The sequence below is a fragment of the Ursus maritimus genome, unplaced genomic scaffold, assembly GCF_017311325.1.
Source record: "Ursus maritimus isolate PB19 unplaced genomic scaffold, ASM1731132v1 scaffold_6, whole genome shotgun sequence".
Taxonomy (NCBI): Eukaryota; Metazoa; Chordata; class Mammalia; order Carnivora; family Ursidae; genus Ursus; species Ursus maritimus.
In genome coordinates, this window is record NW_024426774.1 from 12,312,321 (window position 1) to 12,331,816 (window position 19,496).

The 19,496-nt window shown below is 49.5% G+C and overlaps 1 protein-coding gene across 7 annotated transcripts in view; it reads right to left on the bottom strand.

The window, feature by feature from the left end:
• Positions 1–19,477, bottom strand: part of CYRIA (CYFIP related Rac1 interactor A) — a 107,137-nt gene extending 87,660 nt beyond the window's left edge. For 3 of the 7 annotated variants that reach the window (XM_040622893.1, XM_040622899.1, XM_040622892.1), the window contains exon 1: positions 19,371–19,477. The gene's annotated coding sequence lies outside the window, so the exon portion shown is untranslated. Of the gene's footprint in view, positions 1–14,581; positions 14,660–19,370 lie in introns of those variants that run through there. The other 4 variants (XM_040622898.1, XM_040622896.1, XM_040622894.1 and 1 more) reach the window with 4 other exon arrangements.
• Between the last annotated feature and the right edge of the window lie 19 nt (positions 19,478–19,496).

Below are 19,496 nucleotides of genomic sequence, written 5' to 3' on the forward strand. Positions count from 1 at the left end.
AGCTTTCTCCCCTGTTCCAGCTATTCTGGAGCTAAAATAATGTTTTTAATCAGGAGACCCAGCTCAGAGCTTAGCGGACAATGGGTGCTCGGTAAACATTAGTTTCAGGTCGCCCTGTTAGAGACCCATTCCGCAAGGCCCTTCAGGTCCTGCCCGACTTCCAGCTCTCCCCTCGTCACTCTGGCCTCATTTACTCCCCCACACATCCCGCCGGTCCTCTTCATCTGTCTTGGAATTAGCGGAAACACACTCTCACTTTCTTCTCCTTCTGCCTCGTACAGTCCACCTCTCTCTGCAGACACTGACGAGGCTCACCCCCCACTTCTTTCAGGCTCATCAGACCGCCTCCTCTGAACCACCCGTGTAGACACGAATCTCCTTCACTCTCTCCCCCTACTACCAGCTCCATTTCTTCCCATAGTGTTCCCCACCGCCTAGCATAGTGTGTGTATGTGTGTGAGTGAGAGAGAGAGAGAGAGAGAGAAAGAGTGTGTGTGTGTGCATGAAAGATAAAACTTGGAGCTTCGTTTTGTTAACAAGTGCTCAATAAATATTTGTCGACAGACTTAGGGAATAAAGTCATGAATGGACCGGGCTCAGTCATCACAGTCCTGTTGCCAATGCACGTGAGCCGAAGAGAAACCAGTCTTGGGTAGAAGCTGATGACAAGGCATGGCTGGGAGGAACTCACCTACCAGGGAGCCCAGGCTGGATTATCCTGAGCTCCCCTCCCACGCACACCCCTGCATGGTTGCAGAGGGGGCCCTCTGTGCAGGCAACTGTTTCTCCTAACCACTAAAACCACTCCCACATTCACACTTTGAGCCAAAGTAGAAAGGTTTTCATAAACACAGATCCTAACTCACTTTGGCCCAAGCAGCAAGGGTCAAAGTACCCTCAAAAAGTACCCCATGCGGGGCCAAGACCACAAACTCTGGGTCACATCTGCTTCCGGGTGCAAGTCGTGGCCCCTCCATTGATCAGCTATCATAACCTGAGCCAAGTGCTCACAGGAGCCCGAGCTTTAGTTCCCTCTTTGATAAAATGGGCATAAATGATAAGGTGTCATTTCCAGAGCTACTGTGCAGAGTAAGGGAGATAAGGGAGGTGGGAATCAATCTGGAAAGCAGTGTCCATGCACCCTTGAATGACACATTTCAGAGCAGAACATCTTACCCCCCCTAATGCTAGCAGAAGAGGAAAATGATAAAAATGTAAATAAGTAAATAAGGCCTATATTTGCCATTTTTACAAAAACACAGTATTCTAAATGAGCTGTTTCCTTTTGCTAAGAATACCTGTTAATCCTGGTGACAGAAGGGTTAGATCTTGAGATGGATTTTGAAATTACTGAAATTCAATGCTGTTAGAGGAAGGGTAAATCTCAATTATAGACAATAAAGCAGAATGACGTGTTATGTTTTTCAAGTTCATAGTACAGTACTCACTGGCCTCTCGGAACATTGCCTACTCAAGGTCTTAGAAGGAAAGAGCCGGTGAGGGCTTGCAAGGACCCCCAGAGGATCTTATACGCATGCAAGGTGCCTCGCACTGTGTGGGGCATCCGGGTGGAGGGACGTCTGCCTGCCTTTCATACGGGACCCTCTCACCTGAATCCAGCCCTGAGCATGCTTCTGGAGCGCACGTCACATGCAGAAGCCCCTCCCCTTTGACGGACAGTTGGGCCCTGCTCGACTCAGGCCATCAGGAGAGGCCCGAGACAAAGACCAACAACACCCCTGTGGACATCCCTTGCGTCTCAACCGAGCATTGCTTTGGAAAGCTCTTGCCCGAGTCACCATCACAGGAATGGGAGGCCCACAGCCGGAACTGACTAGAAGTTGGGCCTGAACAGGAAGCCTCGCAGGCCGCCCTGCCTGCCCGGGCTCAGGGACAGCCGTGATGAAGGCCCCGCACCTGAGGAGTTTTCCGGTCTCTGCACCCTGTCATGAGATTGTTCCAGATAGCAGCATGGCCACGTCTGCTGCAGGGCCCTCCCTTCCTTACCACCCATCTCAGTCCCTCCCTCCGTCCACGGGGTCCCACATCCCAGCCACAATCGAAGACCTCATTTCTGCTTTGGTTCTCCCTTCGGTGCTGAGGCTGGACAGAGCTACTCGTTAAAATGAATCATGGGTGTCCTGAGCACTTGCTACTGCGAAGCAGGGCTCCAAACCCTTCACACGCATCACCCCATTAGCTCCTCGCAACACCCTAGGAGGAAGATGCTATTATGATCCATACTTTGCAGAGGGGAACAATGAGACACAGAGAGGCTGAGTAACGATCCCAAGACCACACAGCTGGGGAGCCGAGTAGGGGCCCATGCCCACTGCACAGCCTTTGGCCCTGCCCTCACATCTTGGCATCTTGGTTTTCTTTTCTCTAAATGCAAGAGACTACCAACGAGACAGGTAGGAACAACAAAAGATAGGAAGAATAATACAGGCTCTGGAAAGCCCCAGAGCAAGACGCAACCATGGCGGATAGCACTGTTATTATTGCCCCTGACGAGGACAGAGGTCATCAGCACTGCTGGGGACCCTGAGTTCTGTTTGCACGAGAGTTCTTTGATGTATGAGTTCCAACATAAAAGCAAAAAAGGCTTCGGAGATGTGATTATGTTTGAATTTAAGAAATACACTGATAAACCTGTTCATCTACTGTGCAGTTAAAACCCGGGCTTTGCCAAATTTTCTCATCTTAAATAGACTGTGGAAACCTTAATTATATTTGGCTTTTGAGTTCTCAGAGAATTAGAGCAGCTGTGACCTCATGCGGATATTCAGAATACCTAGTATGTACTGTTACTTCCTATTTTCCAGGCTCGGTGCTAGGTTTTCCCCCCAGCATAATGGGGGTAAATGACATAAAATTTCCTCCATCCTGGAGCACCTATCTTTAGTGTAATCAAATGTTGGCTAGGCCAGCATATTTCAGTTAACTAAAATATCAACATAAAATAGCAGCTCGATATGATTTTACTAAGAACCTAACCTGCCCATCTTGTTTCATAGGTTTATAAGGTATGGGTTCGGCCACATTGTCTTCTCAACTGTAAAAAGATTCTACTGCCTGTCTGGCTACCACGTGACTGGCATGTCTGACCTCCCTTCCCATGGGAAGGCAACACAAATGATAGAGGACTTGTCCATTTGTCCTGTTTAGCAAACGGAATGTAAGTAGAATAAAGCAGAAGCTTCCAGAAGCATCTCATGCTTCTGCCACCTTGCTCACTCTCTTCCTTCTGTCATGAGCAGGACACACTCCTAGAAGCACCTGTCCCTTCAGCCCAGGTGCCAGAATAAGAAATGTGGAGCAATGGCATAGAAGCCAATCTGCAGCCCCCGACATGTGACACAAGAGAGATTCTTGTTGCTACGACCACTGAAACTTGGCAACTATTTCTTACTACAGCAAAGCTGACGAATACATCACATTATCACATATAAAATCATTTCATATTCACAGGTAGTATGTTGAGGACAGCAAAAAGGAATTATGTCCATTTTATGGAAGAAGTCCCCAAGACCCATGAGTCGTTAAGTGATGGCCCCAAATCAAACAGCAAAGAGAGGAAGACACTAGAAACAAAATCATAGGTGTTATCATAGCCCAGTGTGATTAAAAACAGGACTGACAGGGATGCCTGGGTGGCTCAGTTGTTAATCATCTGCCTTCAGCTCGGGTCATGATCCCAGGGTCCTGGGATCGAGCCCCACATCGGGCTTCCTGTTCTGCGGGAAGCCTGCTTCTCCCTCTCCCACTCCCCCTGCTGGTGTTCCCTCTCTTGCTGTGTCTCTCTCTGTCCAATAAATGAATAAAATCTTAAAAAAACAAACAAACGAACAAACAAAAAAACAGGACTGACACATCTTCAGTGTAAAAATTTCTTTTGCAAACTGCAGACTGATTAAAACACTAGCAAACCACCCAGGTGTCCCTGGTCTCCGGGCCATTTCCCAAGATCATGGATGATACAGCCAAAGAACAAGAGATCTACAGTAACAGAAATGCAGAACCAAAGGACTGAGCTTCCATCTGCATTGAACTGAGCGGGCAGGGGGTCAGGGGGCTAGCCTCAGCTCTCCTGCCCCATGGCTGAGGGACTCCACTTGGTCTTGCTGAAACTTCTCAGGGACAATGGCTGTCCTCCGGCCATAGCAAGGCTTCCTGAGTTTCCAGAGCAGCCTGCAGCAGCTCCATGTCACGGGTCTCCAGGATGCCCAGCACAGGCCTGAAGCCAGCACTGGGAACAGTGTGTCATTTTATCAGGAAATAAGACCATAAGGAAACCCTGACCTTAAACCCTGCCAGGGAGGGTAGTAATTCAGCACAGAGGCTCACAGGATCTGTTTGGAGTGACTAATTCCATTTTCTTATTCCTATTGTTTTTAATCCAAACTGATTGTTCTCAGTCTCTGCTTTATTCTCTTCTTTCCCTCTTATTTTCACTTTTCAAAAAAAAGCTCCTTCCAGCAGGAGTGGGTGAGTTACCTTCGTTATTGATTTAGACACATTTCAGGCAGGCTTTACGCTCTCCGTCCCAGCTCACTGACATATATGGAAGGCTTTCGGCAACAGCGATCTTTTCACCAGAAAGCTCAGTTTTCAAAAGCTATATTTGGGGGTCTGAGAGAACTGGCACCCCGCGATGCTGCTTTTCATTCACACTATTGGTTTCCTACCCTGACCCAAGCGAGGCTGCCTTCTGACACCTTCCTCCCCGCCCTCTACCCACAGATGCTATTTTCATACAGCACCCCAGGCTTTTCAGATCCTGAGCGACCATCCTGACCTTTTTCTTTCTTTAATGTAATATCCACCTAAAACACCATCAGCCCCATAGCACTCAGGTACACACATACACACAGATGTTTTTAAAGTTTTACACCGAACTGCAGAAACCAGACACTAACATAAAGTCAGGAAAAGCCATTCTGAAAGCTGGAAGAAAGCCCATACGGCCAGTCGGAGACCTACCAGGAGAAGCAAAGTTTCTAAGGACTGAGTTGCAAACTAACCTTAGGTGAGTAACGCCTTGTAATCTGTAGAGAGCTTTCAACTTGTTTTCCAAGTTTGTTACGTGCATCAGATCCCCGAGAGGGAGGGCTGCAAGGAAAGATTGACTCCACCGACAGGGAGGAGAGGAGGGCCTGGCAAGGCTGTGACTTGCTTTAAAAAGGTCATTGGCCGGTACAGAACTCGCTCTCTAGTCTTCAAATGTAGGTACTGTGAGCGTGTATTCCCCACTTTTAAAGATTTGCCACATGCCTCTGAAACCAGGGCATTCAGGTGACCTTATCGCAAGTGTCCTGAAGTACAGTTCTTCTAGAAGTCTCCGTAGAATGGAGACTCCCTGAAGGCATGGGGATCTAGCTACAAAAGCAGCTAGCGCAGTGCCTGCACACGGTCCCTTCTCAACAAATATGTACTGTTGAATAATTACAAGGCAAACTTTTCTTGTTCCTTCTTTATTACTTTTAAACAAACCCACCACCTGACATGCCAGCTATAAAGGAGTTACTGTCCTCGCCAACTGTCATCGACGAACACTCTGCAGTGTTGTGAGTATGTCATACACGCTGTGATGCACAAGTCCCTCTGGTTGAAAGTCCAATTTCATCACTGCCTTGTTGAGATTCCTTAATGGCTTCCCACAGACATCAGGATGTCCGGTTTCAGCTCCCACTCCCTCAGACCCCCTGGCTTCGACCCTACTGAGCTACTTGTGCCAAGGGCTATGAGTTGGGCCTAGTTGCCATAAGTCCCCTTTGTCCTGAGGATGTAGGATTCCGACTGGGAGCAGATAGGAAGGTGGGAGCTGACAGCCATGGGCCTTCTCCAATGCTGGCATGTCACCGGAGGCCACATTATTCTGCCCGGCCCTCTTCTCTTAGCCCATCCGCATTTCACACGTTCCTGCCCCACCTCAGAAGCAGCCCAAGCCTCTGGCAGGGGAAACTCCCTAACAAGGAAAATGCTCTTTTCTTTCCAGAAAGGTCTCCAGAGACAAGGCCTTCCAGGTCCCTGGGGGCCCCCCCTCCCAGCTATCCCCTGAGAAGCAGTGAGTGGAAAGTCCTGGCTGGTCTCCTGACACGCTTTGAGGGTTTCTGGAGAGCCTCCTTGTTCCAGCCTTTGGTCACTTTCTGTAAACACCAGTCCCCAGCAGGGAACTGGGCCGTCCTGCTAAATCCTTGGGGATTTCTGGTGAGGCCCTCTTCCTCCGGACTCCAGTGAACACCCTCCTCTCTGCAACTTTCGCTTCCAGTTTTTCCTGGCACCTTGTTCTCTCCCTAGCGCGTCCATCCGTTTGATGGCTGTCCAAAAAGGAACTGGCTAATTGGAGTTTAGAAGTGGCATTCCTTCAAAATAACCATTTTCTATCAAAAGACTCACAAATAGTCTTTAATGAGAACACTTGGCCTTAAAAAAAGAAGAAGAAAAAAGGAGTAGAGTTATAAAAGCTGCACTCTTCCTCTCCCCAAGGCCTGAGCTGGGGGCTGGGGATGTGAAAACCAAGGATATAAGAGGCCTTCCCTCCAGGGTGCACAGACCATTACGCGGACGGAGCAGCGGCAAAGGTGACCGCAAAATACAGTGAAAGCTCTCTGTCAGCGGGAATAGCAGGAGAGCCCTGAAATCACAGGCCAGCCCTAGGCTGTCGCCTGACATCTCTGCCTGCCGCTGCCCGCCTGGCCCCTCGGTTACAAGCCCTGGTCTCCTGCTTGGTCCTTCAGCGGGCTGGGAATACCTGTTCTGCTGACTCTCTTCCTGGAGCATGCCTTCCCTAGCAAGCTACAGGGTGCATTCTCTCACTGCCTGCAGACCTTCCCTCACCCTCACCTTTTACAAGGACTTCCCTGACCACCCAACTCCAAGCAGCAACTCTTCCCCCCACTCACCCCTCGCTCTGTACACCATCTCTGCGTCATCCTTCTTCATGGAACCTAGGACGTCTAACATAATATACATTTTACTTGTTTACATGCTTATGGCCCATCTTTCCCCAATGAAATAAAGTTTCATGGGGGCAAGGAGTTTTGCCTGTTTGCTTCACTGCTCAATCTCCAGAAATTGATACAGGGGAGAAATGTCCAACTCACCGTGAGTGCTCCATAAATATCTGTTGAATAAGTGGATGGATGGATGGATGGATGGATGGATGGATGATGAATGAGTAAATTACAAGCACATTCAAAGTGTAAGATACAGCACAGAGGATCATAGGGTGAGGGAGGGAAAACTGAATGGGAAGAAACTAGAGAGGGAGAGAAACCATGAGAGACTCTTGACTATGGGAAACAAACTGAGGGTTGCTGGAGAGGAGGTGGGCGGGGGGATGGAGTAACTGGGGGATGGGTATGAAGGAGGGCATGTGATGTGATGAGCACTGGGTATTATATGCAACTGATAAATTACGGAACACTATATCTGAAACTAATGATGTACTGTAGGTCGGTTAATTGAATTTAAATAAAAAATTTTTAAAAATCATTTCAGAAAGAGAATGCCTAGCCCACGTGTGATCTTGGGTCACTCATATTACTGCTTTCTCCTCTGTAATATGAAGCTAATGCATAATATTGGCAAGTCTCCGACGAGCAATGAAACTAAAACAGGAGTTCAGACTAACTAAAATGAGCTGATGGTACAGGCTAATGCAAGATGGGAAAAGACAAGAGGAACCATGCCTCTCTCCACCACCACCAAGTCAAGTTCCAACCGCAGCAGACAGAGACTGAGGAAGCCAGGCACAACGAGGGTGTGAGCTGGGTGGGTCTGCTGAACTTGATCTTGTGGTTTAACAAGGGATGCTTCGGTCCCAGGCCAAAAGCAAAATCCCAAGCACGCTATAGAACTGTAGTCTAAATTGTTAATTCACAAAGCAAACCACCACTTTTCATATGCTATTTGCCTTTCTGTAAATAATTGCTTCTGAGGCTGAGTTTTGCCCTCTGTAAAATAAAGTCCACGTCTTCTCCTACTAAATGACACATAAAAGCTTCTAGAACAGTGTCGGCCACTTTGGAAGCGCACGGAAGTACGTGCTCTATGGAAATACGGTGACTGCATGAAGTTTACATTACATTAGGGAGAGCCATGGGACTCCGGTCTGGAAAAAGGCAACAAACTCCAACTCAGATTGTATTTTCTGAGGCTTAAGGAAAAGAAAAAGGGGGGGAGGGAGAGATCGTATTTTCCTAAAAAAATAAAATTGTGGCCTGGAAGCAGTGAACTATGTGGTATGGGAAAGTGTAGGATTTTGAGAGTCAGGCAGAACTGAGTCAAAATCCTGGGCCCCCATTTTCAATCCTATGTCTCAAAGCCAGTGTGTAAAATTCTCTTGACTTCCTTGGCTTTATCTTCAAAAGAGAAATCCACAGATCTACCTTGCAAGGTTGCCTTGGGGTGAGAAAGGTGCACAAACAGCAGCAAAATGAATTAGCAGGCGCTCAATACATGCTGCAGACCACAGCTCACTGCTGCTACTGTAACTGAACATTCGAGTGTGCTTTGAGAAACGAGGGGCCCTGTTGGTCCTGGGTCATAAAAATAAATCATGTGCATATACCATGAAATATCAAAAACACTGTCGCTATTTTTGTTTATACGAGCTACTCAAAGTATTTCCTGAAGTTGAGGTTGAACAGATAAATTTATACAACCCACAACCTCACTAGCAGGTTACCGAGCAGACAGTATAAAAAAGGGAGGAGGGGGGATGGCGTCTTGACGCAGTGGCTTAAAAGGAGGATAAAATAGGAGATAGGCATATCGCATTTCATTCATGCAGGCACACGCGTACACGCTTGCCCCCAGGCACGAGGAAGGAAAGCCCCCGTGTGGACCCCATGGGGAAGGAGGCCACCGCTGCAGGCCAGAGCCGGGCAACCCTCTCTCTCTCCCAGAGAGCCTTGGTCCCGGAGTCTGGGGCCAGGCTTCCCTCACCGACCCCGGGCATTGCTTTACATTTCATCTAGTGAAACCCACTCATTACACAGGGACTGGGATCCAGAGACGGAGGATGAGACAGAGGATGATGACAGAAGGTTAATGAGTCCGTGGCAGACCTCAGTTCCCCAAGGACTCCCCTCTGCTGCTCCCTCCATATCCCGCTAGGTCTTCCTGCTCCTTGGAAGCTTAGGAAGCAAACTGAGCCAGGATCCCTAGCTCCCTACTTCTGTTCCTTCTGCCCCCTCCCCTCCAGGTTCCCGACTCCGCTTAGCTTGTACAGGAGGACCCGAATACCCACGTTTCCTGGGGCAGAGGCAGCTGCCACAGTTTCCCTTCTGGGTTTCTCTTTCTTCCTTCTGTTTCCTTTCTCTTTCATCATTTTTTCCTATGTCCTCCAATTGGCTATTAAATAAAACTGGATATTTTCCAAGTCCTTTATTTTTTAAAACTTACGTTAGGTTTTTCTTTCATTTATTTTTATTTTTAAAGTAATAAGCTCAAAGGATTTGAGTGTTTTCAAGTATGTCTAGAATAAGATTTGACAGGGTTCTGTGTTTCCAAAGCAAAAGGATTAGATATTTCTCCCTAAGAAACATCATTTAGTTGCTTCCTGCTAGTGGAGCTCAGAATTGCCGATCTCAGGGGTCACTGGTCCTTGAAACACAAAAGGTCCCTTAGCCCTGGGGGAGAACCTCAGTGGTCAGTTCCCCAGTGGGCCACACGAAAACCAGGGCTCAGGGTGAAGTGGAGCCTTGTTCAGAGAGCACCTGGCGGGGGCTCAGGCCTTGGCAGCACCTCCCAGAATTTGAAAGGACTCCCTAACACGTGTATGCATGCATACGCTCGCACACGCACCCACGCGCGCACACACACACATACAGGAGTCCAGGCCTCTCTCACTTACAAGCACCAGCCATTCCCAGAAGTACCCCCATCTCAGTGTGTGCCCTGGCATCAACCATCTCTCCCGCTCCCCAGTGGCTCCCAGTCTCTGCAAACAGAAGGGCCTCAGGATCCTAAAATTCAAGGTCCCGTCTCCATTGCGGAACCCCCTGTCCTCAGTCAGGCCCCTGGTTCCTAAACTGAGTTACTGCCAGGTGAGGCAATCAAGGTGGGCGCTCAGGGAAAGGTGGAGCTACTGACTTGTTCAATGTTGTTAGATCCGGGTGGACATGGGAAATGTCGAACCTGGCAAAAGCCAGAATGCATTAAATGTAAACTTAAAAGGCAAAGAAATAAAGGAGGGAGAGAGTGAGAGAATGAGGTTGGTCCCCAAAGCCCTTTCCCTACATGTTCTATCATCAATGCTTGGCCCACAAAGTTGCAGGCTATCCCATTTCCTTGGGCAGACCTTCCTTGGTCCCACGCTCTACCACAGGGAACTTGCACACTCCTTTCTGACGTCGCCTCAGTAATGCTGAACCACGGCCTCAACGACAATCCTAGTCAGGAGAGCAACCGCAGGGATGGCACGTCCAGCAGGGGCCCAGTCACCTGCAGCGCTTGCCGGAGTATCACGGAGCCCTCGCTGGGCCTCCGGGCAGGTGCCGGCACTACAGGGGATCCCACACAAACCAGCCCCAGGAATCAGAGGATCAGTGTTATGAGAAGGAACAGCCAGAGGAAACCGCTGCAGAGTGCAGAGGAAGTCTCTTCGCCTCCCTCGTCAGTCCGTGTGGAGGCCAGATGGAAGCTACCAGAACATGGCCAGCAAGCAGCTTAGTGCTTCTCACTCTCTTGGGGGCCCCCACCTCCATTCCCAGCCTCTCAGAGAGGGAGAAAGAAAGACTTAATTGATTTAGAAACCGAGTTCCTAGGGCCGGGAGAAGGGAAGCAATGTGCCCAAGCTGACTTGACAAGTCAAGAGCAGACCCAAGATAAGAAGCAAGACCTTCTCACGCTCTGCCGGCCTCTTTCACTTCCCCTTGCTCCCTGTTCAGGCCCTGGTTCCTCCTCACACGCCTAAAATGATGAGTGAGGTTGAAAAATTCCCTTCTACCTTCCTCCAAAGGCCAGTGATGAAATTGGACTATAAGCCACACTAGACCCAAAATTCCCAGCTTATTTTTAGTTCTATGGAATTTTTTAAAAATTATATTGTCCCAGTGAAACTTTGGAACCTATGCTTTAAAACGTTTTGTTGTTGTTGTTGCTATTGTTGTTTTGGGTCCGTGCCAAGGACGGTCATTTAATTTTTTTTCCTATTACAGTGGATCCTTGAATAACACAGGTTTGAATGGTGCAGGCCCACTTATACGTAGTTTTTTGGGGTTTTTTTTTTGGACAAATGCAGTACAGTACTGTAAATACATTTTCTCTTCCTTATGACTTTCTCAACATTTTCTTTTCTCTAGCTTACTTCATTGTAGGAATACAGTATAGAATACGTGCCACATACAAAACATGCATTAAGGTGTGTGATGAGCACAGGATGAGCCATCTCACCATACCACTGGGGACCAAGGGCAGGATGCTCGAGGGCCCCACCCATGCCTCCCCAACCCCCCAGCCCCAGGGAGGCTGTGTGTTCTTATGGGCTTTGGAAGAAGAGGTCCACAAGCCCTTCTTTGAAATTTCTCCTCCACATGTACTTCCAAATTCAGAATCTTTCAGATTTTTAAACAATAATATAGTGCATGTACTATGTTATGTATCCCCTGGGCAGGGTCGGGGACACTTATCCATCTGATGAAAAACTTACTCACCTAGAATGGTATTTAAAAAAAAAAAAAAAACTATGAATAGTCTCATGTTCAATCAGGCCAGCTTTGGCCTCCAAATGAGCTAGGAAAGACAAAACTTTACAGAGGATTTTGGATTTTGGACTTGCGAAGAAGGGATGTCAGAAAACAGCTTACGACCTCATTCATTCTATCTGAACGCCCTCAAGGCCCCAGATTTGAAACCTCAACACTCCAGCAAGAAAACACACACACACACAAAGTAAGAAAAAGACTGCAGGTAGGGAGACCGATTATTTACAGAGTAAGTACAACCTTTGTATTATGCCCCACCAAACAATACAGTCACCTTCCATTCAAGTATAAAATAAAGACTCACAGCTAGAAATACCAACCCGGAGGAGTGGATTCGGGGGCCTGGTCAGGGGCAATTCAGGAATGTGTCTGTCAGGGCGAGGAAAAGCCCCGTGTCATTTTCTACCCCAAACAACAAATAAGGAGGAGCCTGAAGAAAGTAGCAAATATTTTTCAAATTTTCTTCAAAGAGCAGGCAAAAAAGGGAGACTGACATATGTCTAATTAATTTGTCCCTTACAATATTCCTGAGACACCAATATTATTAACTTCGGTTCATAAGTTACAAACCTTAGGAAGCCTAAGAATTTGCCGAGGGGAAGAGCCAGGATTTCAACCCAGGTCTGTTTGCTTCCAGGTGCACACTCGCCCCGTGGCCCCGGGATATTCTCCCAGAACTTCTGGATGCATACCCCTAGATATCTCAAAGAGTCACAGCCCAGTTGCAGCTTTGGCGAAGGTGAATTCTTGCCCCCACGTTGGAAAAGCTTCTGATATTGGCTCCCGATCTAGCTGCCTCTTTCTCTTGACCTCAGGTTTTGTACAATAGAGAACATAGACCAAAGGTGCCGTTCCAGTTTCGAGGACAAGCAAGTCCGTCGTTCTGTAAGCTGAGACCCCAGGTCTCTCCAGCTGCCTCAGGGAGAGGGCTGAAAAATAAGTTCTGCACAACCTGGCTCAATTGGGTGGGCGCCACAGCTCAGCAAGGCCATATGCCGCACACACCAGAGGCTCAGCTCATTACTGCTGGATGGCATTCTCTGATGCAGTGGGCTAAGCAAAGGACACCCTCCAAGGACGTCAGTCCAATGCAGAGATGCCGGTCACAGGGAAGCACTGAAAACACAGCTATATTTTCTCCTCTTCTTCTTCTCCTTCTTCTTGTTCTTCTTTTCAGTTTCAAGGTATGGAAGCACGTCTAGCTCTTTGAGATGAGGATTTTACCCAAGACACATGCTTATTAATTCCACGCTCCTCCCATATGCCCGGCTCTCATTTCTCGTGGGGGTGGTAGAGAGAGAGCACGCTTTGCAGGCACACAGATGTCGCTTCAGGCACCAGCCCGCGACCTTCCTTAATGAAGTGACTTTATGCAAGTTCCTTAACACCTCTGTGTTTCTGTTTCCCCCTACAGAATGGGGATATCTGTTCCAAAAGTTCATCAGAGGATGGCTAAACGTGATCCTAACTGCTCATGATTTCTGCCAACAATCATTTACACGGCTCAGGAGGTGCTGCGGCCCATGTGGGACTGAGAGGACCATGAGACACAGATGAGCATTTGCTCGTCCCCCAGCCACAGCCGAGTGTCACCCTACTCTAGGCTCCTGGGACCCAGTCCCGCGGTTGCTCCTGGAAGGGCCTGTGCTTGGTCGTCAATGGGAAAGAGGGGACTTGATGGAATGTTGAGGAAGTTGTGTGCTTGTCATTGTTCCTTGCGATCCTAAGATGATTGTGCATTTTCATTTATTCTAAAGCCTGGGAATCATCAAACCAAATTATTTTTTTTAAAGGACATTAACTTGAAACGATTGCAGTGACCAAGGCATCTGTGAAGCCAAGCCCTCCATCTCTGTGTCAACAGAGACCCTGGAAAGTGGGGGTAAGCAGGTGACGCTCCTCCCCGCCTCTCCTGAGCTCCTGTATCCCTTTGTCTCTCGCTGTTGTCATTGGCCTTGACTTCCACTCATTTAGCTGATGTTCAATCAGAACGCTGTTCCCTTTCTGGGAAGGAGAGCAAGGTTTCTCTGCTCTTTGAGATGATTATCTGAAAACACCCTTGGCTCTCCCCATCCCCAGCTCCGCCTCCGCAGCCCCACTGACTAAGGCTGCCANGTTTGCTTCTTTCCCTATCACTCAGGAAAAGGAGCCCCCGGGCATATTAGAATCATCAGGCTGGATGCAGAAGGACTCTTTTAAAGTCATCAAATCCAACCTTCCCGTTTCACCAACAGAGAAACGGACCAGGCAGCAAGGAGCAGAGCTGAGAGCCACGCCCGGGTCATCAGCTGTCCAAGCCACGTGCTTTCCCCCTCTCCCTGCAGCATGTCACGGGGAATTCAGGTGCTCCACGAATAACACAGTAATACATTTCCCTCTTTCTCTGGCACAGGGCACTCTGTACGATAAATGCCAAGCTCCACTTCGGCGTGTGTCTTCACCTCTGCTTCCCATGGAATGACAGCCAGCTGCGGGCTGGGGTGATGCCCTACTGATCACTGGACCCAACCTCGTGCAGCACAGGGCCCCACTACATATTTGTTAAATGAATGAATGAATGATCTCATTTTAATGCTTGATCCATCATAAAACTGCAATCCAATTCTTTGGGGGCATACCATTTCCCCAGTTTCATTTTAAAGATCTAATTATCTACACCATACAGAATTTTTATTAGAAAGTGAAGTCATTAAATAAGCAGACACCAGACTCAGGCCCTGAGATAATTGCAAATAGAAGCACATCTGTCTGCAGCGCTAAGCTGGACCCAGTAAGCACGTTGCTGGCGAGTGTGGCACCCATTTTCAGCACTTGGATGCACTGGGACAACGGGTTCCCAAACCAGGGAGATTAGGCTTCTTAATTACCTGAGAAAGGCTAGGAGTGAGCGGTTCTGCAGTCACTTTCAATACTTCCGTCTTCCGAGACGTGGGTTATAAGGAGACCCTGAATCCAAAAGATTTTCACATTTAAAAACCCTCCACCCACATTTTCTGACCTTGTTGCTTTGGTCCGTATATATCCGTGGGATGCACCTGTCATGCTTTCCATTCATACATTCAGTTATAAAATCAGTTCAATTTATTTCAGTGACAAACCAGCAATCCATTCTTGTGCAAAGGAAGTTACTTCTAGCATCATCAAACATCGTCTCTTAACTCAGACATATCGGACTCCTTTTCCATTCATCACTTCTAGGAATGAGGCCTCAGCCAACTGCACAAAGCTTCGTCAATGCCACGCTGAGAGCAAAACCCTAATAAAGTCTCTAAATATTTACTATGAGTCTAAGTTACTGACCAGTTCCACTCCCGTTGAAATCTGCTCTCCTTCTCCAAACACAATTATTTTAGGTCACTGACACACCAGCCAAGGAAATGACAAGACTGTATACTATGGCTGAAAGTGCAAGCAGGACCCAGTTTTAAATTCTGGCCCTGTCCCTTACTAGCTGATGGACTCTCTGCAAGTTACCTTGCCTTTCCCAGTTTCCCTAACTATAAAAAGGGGACAAGAATACTAACGTCCCAGAGTTCTGGTGATGACTTGAAAAAAATGTATGTACATATATATGGTAACTTTTAAAAAAGGAAGTTAAACATGCGCAGAATAAAGCGTATGAAGCATTCATTTTCAAGTGCTCTCTGACAAAGGAGCCAAGAATATATAACAGAGGAAGGACAGTCTCTTCAATAAATGGAGTTGGGAAAACTGGGCACCACATGCGAAAGAACGAAACTGGACCACTACCTTACATCATACACGAAAATGAACTCAAAATGGATTAAAACCTTGCAAGTAAAGCCTGAAACCATAAATTGCCTAGAACATACAGGCAATAAGCTCCCTGACATGGGTCTTGGCAATGAATTTCTGGATTTGATGCCAAAAGCAAAGGCAACGAAGCAAAAATAAACACGTGGGGCTATATCAAATGAAAGGATTCTCACAGATAGTAACAGATTCTTGAAACTCAGAGTGTGTTTTGGCCATTTCAAATCCGTTCCCCTTTGAGAAAACAGAAGTGTTGGTGATTTGCACAGAGTCACCGTGTTGCAGAGTATAGTTTATCTGGTGAGAGATAACTCGAAGACTAACCAGCAGTTGAGGAACCGAAGCACGGGCAATTTTTAACCTTCCCAGATAACAAATAGATCTCTGAAGGCCAGAATTAGTCCAAAGAGCTCCCCACCACAGTTCTAAGAGGACCCAGAGGCCCAGTAACTGAGAACCCTTTTCTAATCAATGAAAGTAAATAAGGGCAAGTCTACTGTGAGGTGGGCACCATGCCAGACGCCATAAAGACGTAAGATCGTTTACTTCCTAGAAGGCGAGCATCGGTATTGCCATTTTACAGGTACAAAAACTGAGGCTCGGAGCAGTTAGCCAGTCCTTCAGGATCCCTCAGCTGGGAAACAGCAACAGCAGAGTTTGGATTCATAGCTGACTCCAAAATCCACTTCTTTCCAGTCCCCATGCTGCCCTGTCAGGTAATTCCTGCAGCCTCTGAGAAAGGATTTTAACCAGGATGAACTAGGAACCAGAGGATACCATGGGTCGAAGAGTCGAAACTCAGCGAGGAAGGCAGGACTGGCTCCCTGCCATAGGCCCCTGCTCTTCCTGCTTACCAGCTGAGGGAGGGGCTTTGCAGTAATCACCCCATCGCTGTGAGGGCTGGACTTAGGCTCCCCAGGTGGGCAGTGGTAAGACAAATATTGTAGCCACCAAGCACAGGCTGCCTGACTCAACCTCAGTGGGTGACCTCGTCAAGTTGTCTGGGGCCCCACATCACCCCAGCATTCCCCTCATCACACCACCTCTCTGACGTACCATAAGAATCTCTAAGTCTGACTACCTTCTTTGAAAAAAGGAATAATGGGCAGTGTTTTAAATCCCCAGCTCCCAAAACTGTATTTGGTACAGAGTAGATGTTCAATGAATGTCAAGTGCATGAGAGGAAGTGAATTCAACATCAAGGCTGGACAAGAGGACTTTAGACAATGCCTCCCAACCCTGAGATATCACGGCTTAATGATTCCTCTGGGTGGTCGTTCGGGGGTCTCTTCAACACTGAGCTTTCCCAACATTATAAGTGCTTCAGGCTTTCAACCCTTCAAAGCACCCCCTTCAGGCTACTCCTTGCCATCCTTCAGGAGCAAGCAAACATGGCTATTGGAACAGAGGCTGTCAACCCCATTTTAAAGACTGTAAACTGAGGCTCATAGGAGTGAACTGACTTCCCCGGGGCCAACATTCGACAATGAGGCTGCTGATTCCCTGGTCTTTTCATGTTACCAAGCTTGGAGCATAGATAGGCCAAGTGAAGGGAGAAGGCAGGGGGAGGGGAGGGAAGAAGAGAGTGTGTGAGAAAGGGAAAATAAAAGGGAAGAGGGGGGCAGCTTCTCTGGAGAATGTCACTGACAGCTGACAGTCGGTGACCTATGGCCCTGGCAAACTCTGAACTCCTCACTCAGGACTGGCTGGGTTGGGTGCGGGGTGGGGGGGGGGGCGGTTAACTTGGCTCTCAGTGTCCCTGACTTACCCAGTTGCATCTAGGCCCTGGGAGCAAAAGCAAACTGAATGCTTCTTGGTGCTGAGTAAAAAACAGGAAGTCACAAGTGGCTTCACTCGCCTCTCAACTTGGGTCTCCAACAGTTGGGGTCAAGGGTGCACCAAAGACCTGACAGGCAGCTCCCTGGCAGCTTGCCACTGTGACAGTGAGTGGCACCCCCAGAACACAGGGTTTAGGGGGCTCTGCTGTCCCGGGAGGAGCAAGACCAGGAAGCCCCCGGGGTGGGAAGTCAGGGAGACGGGCGTTCGGTGCCGGCTCCATCATGGTTCCATTCATTGAACAGAACCTGAGCGCTGACTAGGTGCTAAATCCCGTGTGACCTGAGGGAAACAGCTCACTCTGAGCTTAGTTTTGTCATCTGCAAAGTGGGGACAGCCCCTACCACACAGCACTGTCATGAACATCAGTGAGTTCCTCCACTACACATGGAGTCTATTATTAGCATCGAGGCAGGATGCGGGGCGCTGTGTGCCTGAGACCGAGGCGCTGCCCGCTTCCCAGAGCTGGAGGCAGGAGGGAGTGTGGGCAGGTCTGTCCCCACCTCTCGCCCCTCGCAGGAGCCCAGGGCCAGAAGGAGGTGAAGTTCTGCCAGCCCCCAGCCTGGGCCCAGTGCCCATGTTTATGACTGTTTATTTCAGAGCAAGTAGAAAGGAGAAATTAGAGCCATAAAAGACAGGACAACAGACCAATAAAAACCAGCTCCCAGAAGAGTCAGAAGGAGGAAGAGAGGCAAAACTGTCACCATAGCAACACAAGACAGTCAGAAGCACGCAGGAAAAACAGCCCCTACTCTGCCTCCTCTCTTCACAGCAAAGCAAGCCCGGGACCCCATTCAGAGCTCAGTGAAAGCCAATGACCCACCCTACAGCCCTCGTCCCCAGACCCAGATGTCCAGCCTGACCTGGCGAGCAGCCACCCTCCTCCTGCTGGCCCTCATGCACCACGGGTCCCAGCCCTTCATGGTCCCAGCCCAGCTTGCTGTGCGCTGGGACTCACGCTATGCAGACGGCCCAGGCCCTATCCAGAGGGTTGGGGATGGTGAGAGATGGGAAAAGTTTCCAAAAGAGTAAGGCAGGAGGGCCACAGAGCTGTGGGGGCAACCGAAGCCCAAAACACCTGCCCCATTACTCTGCCCTGGAGTCCCTGGGGAGCAAGCAGGGGAAACAAGGACATGGGCCAGTAGACCAGGCCCAGAACGGCCGCCCATCAGTGCCGGACTCTACACGCCCAACACAGTGGCTGGGGGAATTCTGGGAGCCTGGGGGTGGGGTCAGCAAATACCCCTGGAGGTCTTAAATGACAAAGGTCTTGGTTCTGGCCCCTGGGGACACTGGCCAGCAAATCAGGAGAGTTTGGAGAAGGATCCAGGAACCCACTGGCCCATTCTGACAGAGGCTTCTTAGTCCTTCAGCTGGCAGGCAAGACAGGTGTCTCCACTAAATAGCGTGGCTGGCCTGGCACCAGCCTTTTGGGAAGTGGGTCAAATTGTTCCCAAAGCCAAGATCTGTAAAGTCCCTTTTGCCAGACTGGGATTCTCAGGAGGAGGAAGGTGATATAGGGCCAGGAGGCCTGGGTCCTAGGCACAGCAGTGCGCTGACTGGCTAAGAACATCTGGGGCAGGTGGCAGCACAAGGGTCCAGGTGTGCAGGAACTGGGGAGGGGCGTCACCCTTGCCTCTGGCGCTGTAGAGAGAGGTGAGGAGCCTGGGCCTCTGGGGGTGGGAAGGGGGCAGCAGAAGACTGGGAGAATGGCTTTGGAGCTGAAGATACCTGGCTGCGGGCTGGGGGACCAGGGGACCGAGTGGCTGAGGGGTGACGGGGGTGATCTGGAACACAATCAGGAGGCAGTCCTGGGGAGCAGGGCAACGGGCGCACAGACGGACATCTGGAAGGCGATCGCAGGAGAAGGGCTGAAGGACTGGGTCCTCCGCTCTCCCTCCCGTCCTCCCTCCCCTAAGGGCTGCAGGGGTGTCGGGAGCTGGGGAAGGATGGCAGGGTTCGCCCCGGCGCCTCCCGAGCCCCCTTCCCTGCCGACCCCCACCCGCGCTCCCCGCCGTGCCCCCGCCGCGTCCGCGCTGCGCTCACCCGGGGTCGCCGCCGCCCTGATCGGCCGCGCGTCCGCCGCTGCCCCAGCCGCCGCCGCTGTGGACGCCTCTCCCGCGGCCGCCGCAGCCTGCGAGACGGCCCCGGAGCCCCGCCCCGGCCCGCCCC